General features: G+C 38.8%; 1 non-coding gene across 1 annotated transcript; it reads right to left on the bottom strand.

Moving 5' to 3' along the window:
• Positions 1 to 13,991: 13,991 nt before the first annotated feature.
• On the bottom strand, positions 13,992 to 14,098 carry LOC141624989 (small nucleolar RNA R71). The gene has a single exon (XR_012534789.1). It is a non-coding gene; the product is annotated as a small nucleolar RNA R71 (small nucleolar RNA).
• Positions 14,099 to 15,258: the final 1,160 nt, after the last annotated feature.

Here is a 15,258-nt window from a genome sequence, read left to right as displayed (position 1 = left end):
TCAATTTTTATCATTTTTGGAATATAAAATCCCATCCCCCACTTTATTTTGGACATTGTCCTCAATGTACATGTAGGAGTAGGGATGAAAAAGAAAAACATGTTTTTGGATTTTTGATTTTTCTGAAATAAAGTACAAATGCAATGATATGATATGAATGAATGCATGCTCTAACTAAATGCAATTCTATATGACATATATAACAAATGAATGCAATCTACATTACACTAAATGATGCATGATTTCTAGTAAACTATGGTCACCTATGATCAAACCTCCCCACTATTTCTAGTGTAGAAAAGAATAGGATTGGTCATTAGTGACTATGCATGAATTCTAGTCTATGTGCAACTATCTACATGAATCATGTGAGATATAATACAATACAAACTATACTATATGAAATAACTAATGCAAATGAAATATGATACAAATGCATGTGAAAGCTACACTAAATGCAATGTATATACAAAAGAGAGAGGGAGATAGGGGTATCATACAAATGGAGGTGATGAGGTAGGCCTCTTTCACTCGTCATCCTCCTCATCTTGGGGGTAACCATACTGGTGAGAACTCCCGGCTTGGTCATACCCTCCTTTTTGGCCCCAATACCCTCCTTGGTCAAACTCTCTTTGATCATGCCCTCCTCCTTGGCCCGAGTACCCTCCACCACCGAGATTCCAAGCTTGGCCCCTTGATTAGGGAAAAAATGTTGTGGTTGGGCCCAAGAGAGTTTAGGACCATTGGGGTCAATATACCCTTGTTGAGCCATGTTATAGTATTGGGGATAAAGGGCCAAGTAGTTGTCGACCCTCCCTTCATGTACCCCGAGGTCCACTCTATTCATGAGTTTCATCAAATCATTAATGCCCGGGGTATTGGGGATTTCCGGTTGAAATTGGGTATATGGAGTAGGGTATGGTGGGATAGGCACATAGGAAGGTGGGCGAGTAGGCCTTGCCGGTACCCCACGAGGTACTTGTTGTTGGCGAGGTGGCTCTTCCCTTTGTGGGGGATTGTCGAGAATTTGGATATCAAGGAGGTAGCTTGGTGGAGGCGAATATGGGCTCAATCTTGGGTCGGTGCTCGATATCTTCCAACCCTCAAGAATGATTGAGGTGCATCCTTTTGTGTACCATTCTACACTCCCTTCTTGAGTGTAGTTACACCATCGGTGATGGGTGAAAACGGTGTGCTCATCAATCAAATTCCTCCCATCAAGAGGAGCATAAATCCCACGGGCGTTGAACCCGGGGCAAAGGTAGTTGGCCAAAATAGTAACTAGACCTCCCATTACGAAGGTCTTTAGTTGGGTGGTCCCTTGAGCAAAATCATTAATCCTAGTAAGTATCTCAAGGGGTGTGTTGAAGTTATAGCGCCTCGTCCCCAGAACATTCAAATAGGACTCAAGAAAAGTTAAATCAATGAGAGTACACCTATCTTGTTCGTACCTTCCATTGATGGTACCGACCACAAAGCGCTCGGTGATTCGAATCACCGGATATTGGATGGCGAAGGTATAGCATTGCTGTAAACCGGTAAAATTCCTTCCGGAAATAGCCCTCCAAAGTAGGTCCACATCGAAATCAGCAGGTTTTTCGGTATAGTTGGTGGGCACTTCAAGACCGAAAATGTGGGCAAATTGATCTAGTGTAAGACTATGGTCTAGGTTGCACAACCTAAACTCCATGCCCACATTGGTTCGAGTATTCGTTACAATGCGAAGGCTACTAAAAAACTCAAGAGTGAGACTAAGGTACGTCTCCTCATGGGCATGGAAAAGTTTTCCAATCCCTAAGCCATCAAAGAACATCTCGGTGTGGTACCTTATCCCAAGGACTTCCAACACCCTAGTATCTATGAATTGAGTGGGTTCATAGTTCTTACCTAGCAATTTGACAAAGTTCTTGCGGTGGGTATCGGATTCGAAAAGCACCTCTTGGAAGTACTCAAGTTGTTCAATTCCTCCTCTCATGATGGGACGGAAGTTCCTCGGTGGCATTACCTCTCGCGGAGTTGAAGAGGATGATCCCTTGCGTTTCCTTCCGGTGGATTCAACAAACTTCTTAGCCTTGCCCTTGAGGTTCATCATCTTGAAGTTGAGGAAATGGGGTTTTTGTTGGCTTTTGATGTGAGGGGAGTATTTTTGAGGATGAAGATGAGTGTTTTAGGGTTAGATAAGGTGAAGAAATGAGGGAGAAAGGGGGTGATTTTATAGAAGAAAGGGGAGCGGATAAGGGTGGGACCCGACCGAATTGTTCGAGAAAAAGACCCTAATCCGAGAGTCTTTCATGCGGGACGGGCGTCTTTAACCTGTAGAAGACGAGCGTCTTCCTTCAAATCCTCTCGGATTTTGAGACAGGACCTCAGCAATTTTGGGAGCAGGAAGAAGACGGGCGTCTTCTGTTTTGGGACGGGCGTTTTACTTGGGACGGACGTCTTTTCATGAATCCGCTCGTATTTCATGGCAGTTTCAAAATTTTGTTTCAGATGATATTTAGGACGGGCGTCCCGTGGAGAATACGAGAGTCTTCTTTGAGGACGGGCGTCTTGTGCTGAATCCGCTCGGATTCTGAGACAGTGCCAACCAGTTATGTGACGAGGGCCCTGGACGGGCTTCCAGGCCTCGGGACGGCCGTCTTTGGCTGCTTTTCTTCTTTTTCTTTCTTTTCCTTGCACAATCATACCCTTTCACCGATTTGTTATTCCTCCTCATCTTTTTCTGAAATTTGCTCAATAAAAATGTAAGAAGACTCTCTCTCTCACTATTCTCATGCAAGAAATCAAATACAAATGCAAGAATGTACAATATTATACAAAATAAGGAATCCAAGAAATATCTTACAAATGGTGGTTTGAGATAGGACTCCACCAAACTAATTCAAATTGTAAAAATTTTTGTCCATAGAGCTCAAGGCTCTTAATAAGAGATCAAAAGCTTGTGAACAAGCTCCAAACAAACACAAGTAGGGGTTGCTCCATTTGAACATGAAATTTGGCCAAGGAAGCTTGTAAAATGTTCTTTCTTTTGCTTTGTCCTCGGCATTAGAGTTTTCCCAATGCTTCCAATAAACAAGCCCATGATTCTTGTCAACACTAGGCATGAAGTATGGTTCATTTTCATCCGTAGACTTCCACTCACCAACCTCTTCTTCAATTTTGGTGATGATGATAGCATTTTGATTTTTCAATCCTTCCAAGGTGGAAGGAGAATTTTCATGGCATTGATGATCGAGTTCCTTAGAAGTTGTCATTGTGGGTGCCAAACTTCCACAAGTAGCTTCACGAACAAGTTTCTCTTTGAGCTTTTTCACCAAGTAGCTTTTGTACGATGCTTTGGCCTTTTGAAGAAGGTCCGCCATATCCTCTTCAATGATCATTGGCTCCATGATAGGTGTCAAGTAGTCTTTATGAGGAATAGGGGAAGGACGTTCTTCATCATGATAGGGTATCTCAAATGTCTCAAGGATAGGCTCCTCAAGCAAGGTGATATTACAAGTCCATCCTTTAGGCTCATCATCATTGTTGCTATCTTCATATGAATCATAAATGGGGGCTTCATTCTTCTTCGTTATTTCTTCCTCCAACGTCTCAACATTCACTTCAAAGGACACACCCTCATACTCACAAAGGTCAAGAGTATTCGGCTTGCTCAACCTCAAATCTTCCTCATCAAACACAACACTTTCATAGTCACAAGAGCTCAAGGAGATTGGCTCTTCCCATTCTTCACTTTTCATGTCAAAAGTTACTACTTCAAACTCACATTCATGATCAATGTCCAAAGAGCGGTGTGGGGTGGTTGCTTGGGATTCTTTCAATTGGGTGATTTGAATCTCCAATTCCTCACCTTGGGCAACAATGCCTTGAAGAACATTGTCCCTCTTTTGGCTCTCTTCTAGCATTTGTTTGAAGAAGTTTTGTTGATCTCCCATCATTTGGAGAATCACATTTTGAATGGGTTCATCTTCTTATTGTGGGTAGGTGCGAAAATGGTTGTATTGTGGCATTTGGAATTCATTTTGAAGTGGGTATTGGGTGGGTGGTTGTTGTGGATATTGGATGTGAGGATTTCGGTTGGAAAATTTGGGGTAGTAGTTAGGATGTTCATTGTATGAGTTGTAAGGTAGATTTGTGTTGACTTCCTCCTCAAACTCCCCATACCCATAGTCATACTTAAAAGATCCACCACATACTCCATGTATCAAGTCTTGAGCCATCATAGCTAAGACAAGGAAACAACTACAAGCATGGAAACAACACAAAAACGGTAAGAACAATCCTTGAGGAACAAGTCCCTCAAGGGGAAAGCAAAATCAAAATAGACAAACAAGTAAGAACTTAATCACATAGAACCATCCCCGGAAACGGCGCCATTTTTGACGTGGGCGTGTCGTTGGGCACCCAATCAAAACAAATTTATAATACTCAACAAACAACTAGTTAGCGGTAAGTCGAGGTCGATCTATGGGATGGTGTGCTTTTGGTTCTAAGTCTATCTATCTCAATTTATGCTAGTGTCACAATTTGTTGGGTTTGTAGTTGTGTCCTAGACTAATGCAAGCAATAAAGTAAAGCAAACAATGAACTAAGAAATGTAAACAAATGACTAAAAGCACTAGGATGTCATGGGGTCATAGGGGATTCATGGTGTTGATCATACAAACATGTTTACAAAGTTGCAAGCAATTAATGTTGTAAAAGAACCGAGTTGGTTTATGTCTTACGGTTCATAGGAAGGGTTGGGTCCCGGAGCCGAATCGATTAGATTGTAAAACACCTACAAGTCGACTTAATTTCCTCCTATTCAACTTCTATGCATGGTCTAACAAGACTCGAGTTGGTTTATATCTTACAAGTCGAGTTGAGTAGATAAGAGATGGTTGTAAATGCAAGGATTCATAGGCTTAGCATTTCATCAAACATAAAATGTGCATAAAGTTGACATCACAACAAGCAAGCAATTTGATTATGAAAACATATTAGATTAAGCAAGACTAATCCCATGTTGGTTTCCCCTAATTACCCACTAATCCTAGTTAAGAGACTACTCACTTATTATCATGGTAAACATGTCATTAATGGTGTCAATCATCACAACAAGTGTAAACATGATAATAAAATGAAGAAATGAACAATAAAGAGTAAAGGGTAAAAGAATTATACCAACTTAAGATGATCCAACTAATAAAGCAAAGAATAATAGAAGAAACTTGATTGATTGATGAAGGGTTGTCAATCCTTCAATAATAACCCAATAATCTTTAATTACCCAAAAGTAACAAACTTGAATAATAAACTTGAACAATGAAAGATTAATGTGTAATTTTGTGGAAAGATTAAAGAGCAATCTATTCTAATCTACTCCTAATTGAATCTAAGAGGAACTTCTAATGTAGAGGCTTAACCTCCTAGAAACCTCCCCTTCTTTATTATTTACAAATAGGGTATATATAGTAGAGCTTCATTAGGTTAACTAAGGCTAAATTATTAATTACATTTTTGAGTTTTAAGCAGGGAAACGCTAGTCTTTTTGGAAGGATGAGCATCTCGGCTGAAGATATCGCGGTCCGTCCGTCCAGGAATGGAAGACGCTCGGATTGTAGAGGGGGTGCACGGGCGTCTTTTTGTGAATCCGCTCGGATTCTTTGGAGGAATCCGAGCGTCTTTGTTGCTTGGACGCTCGGGTTGTCGTTTTGTACGGGCGTCTTGCCTGTAAACCCGCTCGGGATCTGCTTCAGAATCTTTTCCTTCACTTCCTTTTTATTCTCGTAGGATTGGTCTTTAGTTCTTGCTTCCTCTTCATACTAGTCCATCAAACATCGTCAAATAGCTTCCAAATATGCACGAAAGACGGGAATTTCCGCCTTATTATCTTCTTTCCTACAAAACATACGAAATGCACTAGGAAAGCAAAATAGAAAGCATTTGACGGATAAAATGGTCGTGGAATGATATAATAGTATGCAAAATAGGCTCAATTAGGGGACTAAATATGCTCAAATAATGGTCACATCATAAATATTGAGAATTAGCCTTACCAAATAGTAGAAACCACGAGTCCCAATTTCATGAGGAAGTAGGCTTGGCTCATCGGGGTACTAAACTTGTTACGTTGGGTAAGTGGGTAATAAAATGTTATTACATCGAAATTTGGATTGAGCTCAACGGAATTATTCGTGACCGTAGTCGCATGTGTTCCGGGCTAAAGATAAATATTAAAGTAATTTTTATCGACCGAGAGTTCTAGAAGTAGAATCGATTAAGAGGTTAATCCACTGAGTTATATTAATGAGGGGTGAATCGGCTCACCGTGCTCAAATTAATATGAATTTGGACCTCGGAATCATTTATGATAGTTGGGTAGAGGTCACTATATAATTGTTATAACTTGTTTAAAATGTTTACAAGTTTGATTAAAATGACAAATGTTAATACTTCCTTTACCTCCATGTTTGTAGTTTATATATATCGCAATGGATCCAACACATGCAACAACACCAATTACCATTGAGTCCTGTCATAACTTATTTGACGAAATTTGCTCCAACAACAATCTCGATCTTACTAGAGAGCTTCATTTTGGGATCGGTTCTGATGGAAACCTCAATTTCATTACTTCCTCCATACCTCCTACTATGACTAGATCCTTTGTGAATGTGTCTTGGGTAGACCATATCACTAAAACTATGGGATCCTTATCTTTGGAAGAAAGGGATGCCGAAGCTAGTCGGAGTCCTAGCAAGCAAGTTCTTGCAACTAAAGGGAAATGGTTCAAAAGGAAGGGAAAGAAAGGTAGAAAATTCAACAATGGAAACAAGATGGCTAGTGGGACTACCAGAGGAGCCAAAGTTGATGATGAATGCCATTATTGTCATGGCATGGGACATTGGATGAGGAATTGCCCCATATATTTGGGAAATATAAGGGATGGACTTGTTATTCCACTTGGTAAAATTCCTTCTGAAATTTATGTTATTGATGTAAATTTCACTTCCACCACAACATGGGTATTAGATACTGGTTGCGGTTCACGCCTTTGTAATCATTTACAGGGGCTAATAAACGTGGAAAAGCTGAGCAAGAGCGATGTTGATCTCCGACTTGGGAATGGAGCTAGGGTTTATGTACCTTCTCTTTCTAAGAACATTATTTCAGTTTCTATGTTAGACATAGAGGGCTTTAATTTTGCCATTAAAAACAATTGTTGTATTATTTCTAGAAATGACTTGGTCATAGGCCGATGCTCTTCTATTAATGGCATTTATGTTCTAGAGACTTCAAATCCAAAGAATGACATCTATAATATACATACCAAGAGACTCAAATCAAGTTATCCAAATGAATTGTACATTTGGCATTGTCGATTAGGTCATATTAATGAGAATCACATTAAAAGATTAGTTTCAACTAATATTATTAAACCATTTGATTTCTAATCTTATGGTATATGCGAATCTTGCCTCCTAGGCAAAATGACTCGTAATCCTTTTAGTGGTAAAGGGTCTCGAGCTAGTGAACTTTTGGGCCTTATACATACTGATGTGTGTGGACCAATGAGTGTCACCGCTAGGGGTAATTATGACTACTTCATTACCTTCACCGATGATTTAAGTAAGATATGGGTATATCTACTTAATGAAGTACAAGAGTGAAGCTTTTGAGAAATTTAAAGAATTTCAAAATGATGTAGAAAACCAATTGAACAAAAAGAGAAAGGCACTACGATCGGATCGTGGTGGAGAGTATCTTAGTAATGAATTTAATTCACACTTGAAATATTGTGGCATTGTGTCACAACTCACTCCACCCGGTACACCACAACTTAATGGTGTTGACGAGAGGAGAAATTGAACCCTACTAGATGTTGTTCGATCTATGATGAGTCAAACCGAGTTACCTGACTCGTTTTGGGGATTTGCAATCCAAACCGCAATCAAATCATTGAACAATAGAACATCAAAAGCAACCGAAAACACACCATATGAGATGTGGAAAGGAAGGGTTCCTAATATATCCTACATGAAGATTTGGCGATGTGATGCTTACGTCAGGGTAAAGACCGACAACAAGCTAGCCCGCGATCCGAAAAATGCATCTTTGTAGGTTACCTTACTACCTCCCGAGGCTATTAATCTACAAACCTCATGAAAACAAAGTGTTTGTGTCTAGTGAGGCTGTCTTCTTAGAAAGTGAATTTATTTCTACGAGACAGAGTGGGAGAAATTTTGAACTTAATGAAGTTCAAGAGACACAAACCGAAATAGAGACACATGAAGAAGCACATGAAGACGTTCCTTCGTCGTCTAATTCGGTAGTTATTCCTCAATTGAGGAGGTCGGGTTGAGAAACTCGCCACCCTGATAGATACGTGGGACTTATCCAAGAGGATGGGAGTCTTGATGTGTTGCTTCTAGAAAGTGACGAACCCGCCACCTACAAAGCTGCAATCTCTAGTCCTAATTCAGCTTTATGGCTTGAAGCCATGGAATCCGAAATTAGTTCTATGCATGAAAATCAAGTTTGGAACTTGGTGGATTTGCCTGAAGGAGTGAGACCTCTTCAATGGAAATGGATCTTCAAAGTAAAGAATGGCATAGAAGGACATGGTGATGTCTACAAGGCTAGGCTAGTAGCAAAGGGTTTTACCCAAGTTCAGGGTCTTCACTATGATGAAATATGGCAAATGGATGTAAAGACCGCTTTTCTAAATGGGCATTTAGAAGAGGAGGTGTACATGATACAACCTGAAGGTTTTGTAGATCCTATAAATCCTAATAAAGTGTGCAAGCTTAAGAGATCCATTTATGGTCTTAGGCAAGCATCTAGAAGCTGGAATCATCGATTCAATCATGTTATAAGAGAAAATGGTTTTACTCGAAGTGTTGAGGAACCGTGTTTATACATGAAGTTTAGTGGGAGCAATGTTATGTTCCTAATATTGTATGTGGATGACATACTACTTTATTGGAAATGACATTCCAATGTTATCCTCCGTCAAGGAGTATTTGGGAAATTATTTCCAAATGAAGGATTTAGGATAAGCACAACGCATACTAGGTATCTGGATCTATAGAGATAGACCCAAAAGGATATTGGCATTGAGTCAAGAATCTTATATTGACAAGGTTCTTCGACGCTTCAGCATGGAGAAGTCTAAGAGAGGATTAATTCCTATTGGTAGTTGAATCATTTTGAACAAGTCTCAATCTCCCTCCGAACCCGAAGATGTTGAACGCATGAAGTTGATTCCTTATGCTTCCGCTGTCGGATCAATCATGTATGCCATGATATGAACTGGTCCAGATGTCTCATATGCTTTAAGCATGACTAGTAGATATCAAGAGAATCCATGTGAGAGTCACTGGATTGCCGTCAAGAACATCCTTAAGTACTTGAGAAGAACTAAGGACTCTATCTTAGTGTTTGAAGGAGACACCGAGCTCCGTGTTAATGGTTACATGGACTCAAGTTTTTAAACGGATAGAGATGACATGAAATCACAAGCTGGTTTTGTTTTCATGCTCAATGGTGGAGCTGTTACCTGGAGAAGCTTCAAGGAAGCTGTGATTGCGGATTCTACTACGGAGGCTGAGTACGTTGCAGCATCAGAAGCTGCCAAGGAAGCCGTGTGGATTAGTTAATTCTTGGAGGGGCTAAGGGTAGTTCCCACCGCCAAAGGTCCTATCACGATCTTTTGTGACAATAGTGGGGCAATCTTTCAAGCTAAAGAGCCCAAGTCTAGCAACAAGTCTAGACACGTACTTAGAAAATTTCATGTAATTTGGGATTTCATTGAAAGAAATGAAGTAGCGATTTATAAGGTTGAAACGGATGATAACATAGCTGATCCTTTGACCAAACCTTTATCGCAGGAAAAGCATGACCATCATGTTTTATCCATGGGTCTAAGACGTATGCCAAATTTGTATTAGATTATAAGATATGAAAAGAAAAACCTTTGTTTTTGGTTCATATATGATAATCGCATTTGGTTTTTGAGTTTATTTATACAAACTCGTTTATTAATTACTTTGTTGTATCCAAATGGGTTGTAGAGACAAATTGCACCCAATTAAAGTGAACTGGATTGACATGGTATTCGCCCTAGTTACTTATATGAGGTGGCGTCTCGAAGTGAATGGAGTGTGATGCGATTGATGGCAAGTTCAAGTGCCATAGAGTCATATGGGATGACTAGTCGATCACATAGGCAGACTGTATGGGACACTCTGTCGGACAGTGACCGCTTATAGAGTTCCGGTAATTCATAAAGCCTGGTCGTGGCAATAGCTGCTATAGTATTCTTATGAGTCAATTCTTTTTACTAGAGACTGTTCGCCCAAGTTGGCACAAATTTCGGATTAGCTTTGATTTATGCTCTACGACTGTCGTAAATAAGGTCAAATGCGTATATTTTGGGTTAAGATGAACTGTGACCGAACAAAGGGAATAGTGCGATAGGAATAGTCCACCCCCTTGTCAGGGTCGTTTGAAATCTCAAGGCCACTCGAGGAGTAGTGAACTAGAAATGCGTGGCCACGCTCGGAAAGTATCTATGGTAGATAATTCCGGTCAGACAGTTACATTCCAGATCGAGGAAACCACTCAAGATATGATCAAGTGCAAGTACGACCTGCGAGACACCTTGCATTGAGTGTGAGATTGTAATAGGACAAGAGAATTTTTTACGCAGACTTGTCTCGGACAAGTGGGAGATTGTTGGAGTATGTGTCCTCAACAATAGTGTGATCACATGTTTAAATCTCATATTAAGAATACGTAAGGGATGATTCATTATATAGTCATCTGATCGTCATTAATCGGTAATGATTGGCTAACTAGAGTTTGACATTATTGTCGTATGACGGTGGTGATCAGTTGATCCCTTAAGGTCACACCTAAAGCACAATTGCCTTAATAGATAAATTGATTAATTGTATGACGATACAAGGTGATCAATTCCTTAAAATTGAACAATTCATTTTTGAGGGAGGATATTGATATCTTATTGTAATGGGATTAAATAAGATTTATTTTTGTAATTGAAATACTTTATTACTAAAATTGTTTATTGTTTGAGAAACAATAGAGATAAGAGTGAATGGTTAATTATAGTTACAAGATGTTGTGAATTATAATTATATGACCCATTTTATTTATGTGATCAAGTATCACTAGCCAATTTGTTGTATGCAATTTAATTAATTTATAAAATGATATTTATGTGATAAATATGCATTAAATTAATTAATAACATACTACATACTACATGTGACATATTGTGTGACAATTGACAAATTGACAAAATAAAATGGTAGTCCATTTTATGATAAATGGACCGAAATATTGGGTAGTATAGGGTGTTAGGATGATGTTATTTTATTAGTAGAAATAGACATCATCATGGCTAGTAAAGACTAGCTTACATACCTATTGTATTGTGAAGAGAAAAAGTGAAAAGCAAGATACCAATTTTGGCTCCTTTCTCTTGCATCCACCGGTTTCACTACTCTCTCTTAAGAGAGTTTTGTTCTCTTAAAAGACACACTACACTACCATTATTCATTCATGCATGCAAAATCTCTACTACTCTCACAACTTTCTGAAATGTCTTAGAATCCTCATAAATTGTTTATCATAAATTCTAAACACGATATAGGATTACTAGTGTAGTAATAAGTATATTACTAGAATTAATTTTAAGGATACTAGTGTATTAATCTAGTTAATTAGTATACTAGTTTAAGGGATAAGTCTTGGGTGCAATCAAAGGAGAATCTCTACTTTGGGATTTTGGAGGATCATCCAACATATTATAGCTCGAGAACAAATAAGGAAGGTGACCTTATTTGTGCCCTTAATTTGGAGCCATATCACAATGTAAGACACATTGTTTTTCCTTATAAATCTCTTATTTTGTTATGCATGCACTAGATCTAAAGAACAAATAATTAAGAAGTTAATTAGTTCACTATTAGAGAAGTCTAATAATAGGTATATGAACCTAACAGTATTAACCGTGCCTCAGCACGGGACGAGCAGATTGACACGAGACCAGCAAGAGGGATATGCTCATTTCCTTCGAGAGGAGCATTTCCTCAACTTTTCTTAGGGTCTTAATAGTCATTTAAGCCCTTAGTAACCCTAATTTTTGTACCTAATCTTTAGTATAAATACCCCATTGTACTACCTAGATTATGATCAAGCATGAATGCTTTCTTAATCAAGTTGTAATCTCATCCTAATACTCTCAAATTAGTCTTAATTTAGTTGTAATACAATTTATAAATATTAATCACATCTTAATCTTTCCATAATTTCTCTATTGTTCTTCATTTATTTTGGGTAATTAGAAGATTATTTGGATTTATTTGGAGGATTGACAACCTTCCATCAATCATCAAGTACATCTATTATTCTTTGCATTATTATTAGGAATCATCTTCATAGGTATAATTCTCTTAACCTTGTTTAATTATTGTTAATCACTTTCATTTATTCATCATGTTTTGCCTTGCTAGTATGATTGACAACCTTGTTAGCATGTTGAACTTGATAATGAGTGAGTAGTTTCCTTAACTAGGGTTAATGGAGAATTAGGGGAAACCAACATGGGGATTGATTCATGCTTAATCTAATATGTTTTCATAATTAATTTGTTTGCTTGTTGTGATTTCAACTTATGCACATGTTATGTTTGATGAAATGCGAGCCTATGAATCCTTGCATTTTTTACCCATCACCTATCTTTTCAATGAGACTTGTAAGCATATACACCAACTCGAGTCTCATTAGACCATGCATATAGTTGAATAGGAAAGACTAAGTCGACTTTTAGGTGTTGTACAATCTAATCGATTCGGCTCCGGGACCCAAACCTTCCTAGGGATTGTAAGCTTATACACCAACTCGATCCCATCACAACAATAAGTGCTTGAATATAGTAGAGAACATGTTTGTATGATCAAATCCCATGAATCCCCTATAAACCCATAACACCCTAGTGCTTTTAATCAAATGTTTACATCTCCTTTTAATCATATTGCATGTTTTCATCACTTTACTTTTATATTGTTGATTAGTTTAGTTGATCTCCTATCTCAACCCAAATTGTGACACCCTAAGACACAACCATTTGAAATTGAAAATCCTACATCAATACCCGTCCCTTGGGATCCGACCTTTACTTGCCTCTTTGCTAAGAGTAGTTTCTGAAGTTATAAATATTGTTTTGGTTGGTAGCTTTTGACGATGAGTTTTAAACAAGACCAAAAATGGCGTCGTTGCCGGGGACGGTGTTAACTTGATTTGATTTTCATTAATTGTTTTTAGTTGTGTCTTTCGTCACCTTGGGGAAGTCAATCTCCTCAAGGTTATTCTAATTGTTTTCGAGTTGTTTGATATTTTGCATGTCTAGAAGATCACAAGGTAACTTGTTACCCATTGATCTTGAAATTGAAAGAACCTTAACCAGCAATAGAAGACTTGCTAAAGGTACTTTAAGAGGTATTGGAGATATTGTGGACATTCAACCAAATAACATTGAGTTTACCAACCCTTTTGCAAGAGAAGGAGAGGACAACCCAATACAAAACCCACCACAAAATCAACCCACAATGCCTAAATCCTCATCACATTCCGTACCAACCGAGGAGAACCTACCAAATGGTACTCCTACACCACCACATTTAACCGGTAATTTCATTCCCAAATCCGCATTCATACAACTAATTGAGAGAAGTCAATTTGGAGGGATGTCTAGTGAAGACCCTCACTCACATATGGAGACTTTTTGTGACTATTGTGATGCGATTTCTTAAACCGTAGTTACTCAAGACCAAATCCGATGGGTCTTATTTCCTTTTTCTTTGATTGGTACCGCGAAGCAATGGTTGAAAAGTCTAGACAAGACTACTCTTGGTATTGATTCATGGAAGAAGTTAGCGCTTGCTTTCAACAAGAAATTCTATCCTCCGGAGAAGACTAACATGTTGAGAGCCCAAATCACCGGGTTCAAACAAAGGGATGAGGAGTCATTTTATGAAGCATGGGAGAGATTTAAGGACACTTGTCATTCTTGTCCACACCATGGACTTAGCGAGTGGTTCCTTGTGCAACAATTTTGGAATGGTCGATATGAAGACTCCCGAAACATTCTCAATATGGGATCCAAAGGTATGTTTACCGAAGTTGATGACAATCAAACATGGGCCAAAATTGAAGAAATGGCGGTTCATAATTCGCAATATAGTAGGCCTCGGAAGGCTACTAGAGGAGGAAAGCATGAGGTAGATTCCATCACTCAATTGGGTGCTCAACTAACTGCTCATATTGACACCATCAATTTGAAGTTTTAGAAGGCCATGGCTAAGCTTGATGAAGCTTCCAAATCACCCAAACAACATGTTAATGCTCTGGTGGCATCATCCTCAATTCCAAGTGGAGTATGTGAGAGTTGTGGAAATTTGGGACATGACCAAAGTGAATGTAGGGGAACAAGTGAATGCTTTCTAAGCATACAATAGTGGCACCCCTTATTCCAACTATTACAATGAGAATACCAAATTCCATCCCAACCTTTCATACAAAAGCCAAAATGTTCGAAACCCTCAACCAACAAACATCCCACCTCCAATGAGAAATCAAGCTCAAAGACCCTTTTATAACCAAAGCCAAGGTTATCAAAACCAACCTTCATACAATCAATCCAATGACCAAAGCTTTGATTTTCAAAAAGCGGTCCTCCAAATGCAAAAGAACCAACAAGAATTTTTCACCCAAATGCAAAAAGATAGCCAAGCCAAAGACATCACCATCAATAACATACTAGCCCACACCAAAATGTTGGAAACCCAAATATCTCAATTAGCATCTTCTAGCTCTCAAAGACAAAAGGGGCAATTACCACCTCAAAGTAATCCCCTAAGACATGAATCTGTGAGTGCCATCCATTTGAGGAGCGGTACAAGGTATGAACGGCCAAAGAAGCCAATTGAGGAAGACATTGTGGATGCTAGTGACAAGCAAAGAGTTGTGGAGAACTCTAAAGAAGAAGAACCCATCACCCAAGAGATTTTAAAGAAGAAGAATGAAGAAAAGGCTAAGGAAAAAAAGCCTATTGTGATTAGACTTCCATTCCCAAGTCGTCCAGCTAAGCCTAAGCTTGATGAACAACTTGGAAAGTTCATGGTGATTGTGAAGAACTTAGAAGTCTCAATCCCATTAACGGAATTGATCAATCATGTTCCGGCCTAT

Source organism: Silene latifolia, chromosome X, assembly GCF_048544455.1.
Source record: "Silene latifolia isolate original U9 population chromosome X, ASM4854445v1, whole genome shotgun sequence".
Lineage (NCBI taxonomy): Eukaryota > Viridiplantae > Streptophyta > Magnoliopsida > Caryophyllales > Caryophyllaceae > Silene > Silene latifolia.
Note: the sequence above shows the minus strand (reverse complement) of the source record. Positions and strands in the feature narration are given on the sequence as shown.